Here is a 5,000-nt window from a genome sequence, read left to right as displayed (position 1 = left end):
ACGAAAAACGGTCTGAAAAACCGTTTAACGTAAACTGGGGAACTGATGCCACGAGTGACAACAGTTCCCCAGTCGGAAGTCATACAGCACATACAGTGCTGTACAAAGAACACGCCACAGCCCGTATGCTAAATCAGGGCCTCGCCATTATGCGAAGTACTACATGTACGACGCACTGACGGTCTCTAATGCCTTCATCGCCGATACACCCATCGACTCGGCCGATCAACCCTCCTACGCGAGGGCTAGTTCGGGGGTTATCTCCCGCCCTGGGTGGCCACAGACCGCCACCGCCAGTAGATAGGGACAGATGGGAATCTCGTTAATCCATTCATGCGCGTCACTAATTAGATGACGAGGCATTTGGCTATTTTTTTTTTTTTTTTTTTTTTTTTTTTTTTTTTTTTTTTTTTTTTTTTTTTTTTTTTTTATAGAGAGGAAAATCTTTTATAGACACCACGGAATTCTTCGACGTGGTAGTGTGGGAATCCTTATACCCACTAAAAACCTCTCTCTTCTCACGCCTAGATGTTATGGCGGAGGACGGCTTTATTTCCTGGTGCCGAATTTGCGATGTTGGGGCCCAGGTTGCCCATTACAGTGGCCGTGAATCGGGCGATCACCCAACGCCCTCCCTATTACCCGGATGACAGATGTTGTTTGTCATCTTATTCCATCTTGTCCAGTTCGTGTGCGATCCCTGAAGGGCCCTCGTAGTTATTGATCTTAAGAGCCCTTTGAGTCCTAGTGCGGAGATCGATTCAGCCGAGAGCGATGCCCACACGCCGCGCCAGGAGATGGTGACCGACGTCACTCTAACAGCTTCCGCCAAAACCCCAAATTCCTGGGCGACGCGATGCCTTAACAGCGGGGTGTCGTATTTAGCGACTTTCCTCGTATGTGCATCATTAAGCGATGTCGCACCGCTAACGACCTGGCTGTCGATGACCCTGACAGCTCCATCCTTAAAGGCCACCAAATCAGGCTTCTGCAGACCCGACTGCAGGACATAATGCGGGTTCTCCCTAACCTTCCACCCACTTTGCCTCAGACCAAACGCTACGATTCGGCATATGGCATCGTGTCTGAGTATTCGACCCCCATGAGTCCGGTGACATCCCTGCACTATGTGTGCCGCCGTCTCCGTTACGGCGCACCCAGCACGACACAACACAGGAGCCCCATTCCCACGACGACCTCTTGATGTTCTTACTCTGGTGGGCAGGGCGTTAATACGTACATGGTGATATTGCACGTAATCCCTGCCGGGGATCCCCGCAGAACAGGCGTCAACCCAAGAGCTGCTATCGATGACTTTAGCAGCCTCACGCAATTCTCCTCCATCGTTAGACTGATGGAGTAAAGATGCCCAGTATTTGGCACGATCCTCAGGCCGGAAGAGCGCCCGACCTTGGATAGTCAGAGCACTCTCCGCCCGTCGAACCGCTGCCACAACTGCCGGATGTTGGGAGGCATCTCTTGCAGCCGCACAGGAGGACCCCGCCATTGATGTTAACCTGGCGTGCATCATACCCGGTATCGATGTTCGAAACGCGGGGATGCCAAGTCCACCCTCCTTGCAACTGGCGTGGAAATACCCAAGTGGTACATCTTTGGGCAGACGCAACCACCTTCGAACGGCCAGCCGCGTCTGTTTATCTAATGCCTTCAAGATTTTAAGTGGGCATCTTGTCAAAACCAGCTGGTGATAAAAACGCGGAATGAGGAAACAGCGCAAGATCTTGAGGCGCTGTTGAGGCTTGAGTGGCGCCTTGGTGATATTGGCCAACTCTCTGTCTAGCTTGCCCCCAGGTTTTTCAATACCCATTGGCGAGATCTTAATGCCCAGATATCGGAAGCCCTCGGTAGGTCCCAGCTGTTTTATAGACCGACCGTTGACCTCAAATTTGCTGGCGGAGAGTATCTTGTACTTCTTTTCTTTACCAGCGATCTGGATGGACATAGCCAGACATTTATCGGAGTTGAATTCCAACCCGTACTTTCGTGCCTCTTCCTCAGCCGTTCGAAGCATGCCCTGCATTCCTGAAACGGAGGACGCGAACAAGATCAGGTCATCCGCATACGCCAGTATATTGACCCTTTGCTCCCTGATAACATAGCCGACCTCCTCGGGTAACACCCTTATCACCCGGTCCATGACGATCGAGAATAGCAGGGACGACAAGGGATCGCCCTGCCGCACACCCCTCGCTACCCGGATCGGATCCGATGTCTCTCCATGGACCTGAAGCACGGTTCGGCTATTATGGTACGTCGCTGTTATGTACCTCACAAAGAGCTCCGGGAGTCCCAATCCCCTTAGTGCCGATGTTATGGCATGGTGACTAACGCTGTCAAACGCCTTGGCCACATCTAAGGACACAACGTGAAGCTGCTTTAAGCAGCTCCGTGCGTCACGAAGGGCAGTTGACAGTACAAGAACGTTCTCAGCACAGCCATCGTGTACTCCTCGTTGCCGCTCATCGATGAGACCGGCTTTTGCCAATCTCACCGCCAAGATTTTATGCAGCTGACGAACGACGACTGAAGCCACACTTATAGGACGGAACTCGGATGGTGTTGAGCTTCCGTCCTTCTTAGGGATAAATACCGTCCTGCTGATGAGGAGCTCAGATGGAAATGCCCCTACCGCAAGGATGACATTATAAAATAAGGTTCTTAGAACTACTGGCACACTCCTCCATTGCCTGCTCGAGATGTTATCGAGACCCGATGCCGAGGAGAGCGGGATCTCATTGGCCTGGATCTCATGGCCACGAACCGGCTCAGCGATCCAATGCAGGTCCTCCCTTTCCTGAACTGGATGAAGGTGTTCAATGGGGACAGAAGGACTGGTGAGCATAGGTGTCCAGTACTCCACCATCTCGCCAACGGTTGGTGTTTGAGCCTGCACCGGGCCATCCAGTACAAGCTTGGCCGCGCGAGACATGTCCTTCCTCCAGAGTTCCTGCATGGCCGCATACTCCCTTCTCCTCAGTCTCCACCTCGGCACGGGCCCGGCAGGCGCAGCTTTAGGTGGCCGGAGCAGTGGTGTTCTCCGCTCCTTTACTTTCGCAGAAGGCGTCGGAAAGACTCGTTGAAGCCATCGACAACAAGCACTCGGTGTTATTGGTTCTCGATTAAGAACCGTTCTCGCAAGACTTACGAGTTCCTCCGCTTCATGGGATTTCACCCTTTCGGCCGGATCAATCAGCTTACGGATAGCGTCAATATATTGGCACTGATGTTGCTGTGCCGACGCAGAGTGCTCCTGAACAGGAGTAGGCGAATCCGCCTGTCGATGACTTGTGTCGTGATGTTGAGTGACACTGGAGGCTGAAGGTTGAGACTCAACGGCAGTTCCACGCTCGCGGCATACACCGATCTTCTGTGTAACAAGAGCTTTATACGTCAATTTCTTTCTGAGGCCCTTCAGTCGATCAAGACTGAATTTATTGTCGAAGACCGTCAGCAGATGTTCGTTCATAAATTTGACGTTGCCCTGCACACTCGCAAGCGCCTCAGCCGCCGCCACCATCTCAGTCTCCTCCTGAGTCCACCTAACCTTCTTTACCGCCACCTGCACCCGTTGGTTGGCCTCGTCTGGATGAGCTCTCCTCACATGGACCCCTAACCCGATGGAAGTGGGAAAGGATCGCGAACAATGGGGACATGGATGTAGTGCCCCCCGTGACGCAAGATGTTGTGCGTCGTTACTGGACTGGTTGGGTTTATTTCTGGAGGTCGTCGGACAGACACTCCGACTCACTGTGGCCGCTGTCGTAGGGTCGGCGATCCGAGTGGCCCGAGGGCCCGCCGACAATGGGTCACTTGACCCATAATCTTTCTTGTGATTCTTCGGGCCTACGACAATAGAGCCATGGGGGTGGCAACCCCATGACCCATAACATGCCTCCCTCAAAGTGACTAGAGCCGCCGCCACATTAGCGCGAAGGCAGGCCATTTGGGTGGGCTGCACCCTTACAGCGGCTCATTACTGCTAGGCAGCACGTCGTGTCGCACAGAATTTAGCCGCAATGCACTGAATGGACAGGTCCAAACAATACATCACGTTACCGTCGGGAACCACGAGGAGGTACCTGTGCGACTAGGACGGGAGAGGCTAATGGACCTAACAAGAGGTCTATATTACGCATCACCGTCCCGCGGGAGGCCAAGGCACGGGACCGAGCTCGGATCCCAGCCACGAGAGCCGTTCACCTCGCCCAGGCCCGGCACGTCAGCCAGACCCGCTTCCCGACCAAGCCCGACACGCCCCGCTCCTCAGAGCCAATCCTTATCCCGAAGTTACGGATCCAATTTGCCGACTTCCCTTACCTACATTAATCTATCGACTAGAGGCTCTTTACCTTGGAGACCTGCTGCGGATATGGGTACGAACCGGCGCGACACCTCCACGTGGCCCTCTCCTGGATTTTCAAGGTCCGAGGGGATGATCCGGACACCGCCGCAACTGCGGTGCTCTTCGCGTTCCAAACCCTATCTCCCTGCTAGAGGTTTCCAGGGAACTCGAACGCTTATACAGAAAAGAAAACTCTCCCCGGATCTCCCGACGGCGTCTCCAGGTCATTTTGGGTTACCCCGACGAACACTCTTACGAGGGCCCGAATGGTATGCGGTTCCGCTGCCGGGTTCCGGAATAGAAACCGGATTCCCTTTCGCCCAATGGGTGTTTTTTGTGCATGTATATAATAACAAAATATGCTGCGATTTATATAATAATAAAAAAATAAAATAAAATAGCTGCGGTTTTTTTACAAGTGTTTAACGTCTTAGGACACCTCATCTACATAGGATTTCTCTTAGGGCTTAGGATCGACTGACTCGTGTGCAACGGCTGTTCACACGAAACCCTTCTCCACGTCAGTCCTCCAGGGCCTCGCTGGAGTATTTGCTACTACCACCAAGATCTGCGCCGACGGCGGCTCCAGGCAGGCTCACGCCCAGACCCTTCTGCGCACACCGTCGCGACCCTCCTA

The 5,000-nt window shown here is 53.3% G+C and overlaps 1 pseudogene; it reads right to left on the bottom strand.

Annotated features, from left to right (window-relative positions):
* Positions 1–5,000, bottom strand: part of LOC143262717 (large subunit ribosomal RNA) — a 10,459-nt pseudogene that overhangs the window by 3,652 nt on the left and 1,807 nt on the right.

Source organism: Megalopta genalis, unplaced genomic scaffold, assembly GCF_051020955.1.
Source record: "Megalopta genalis isolate 19385.01 unplaced genomic scaffold, iyMegGena1_principal scaffold0197, whole genome shotgun sequence".
Classification (NCBI taxonomy): domain Eukaryota; kingdom Metazoa; phylum Arthropoda; class Insecta; order Hymenoptera; family Halictidae; genus Megalopta; species Megalopta genalis.
The sequence above is the reverse complement of the archived record's forward strand: the minus strand, read 5'-3'. Positions and strand labels throughout refer to the sequence as shown.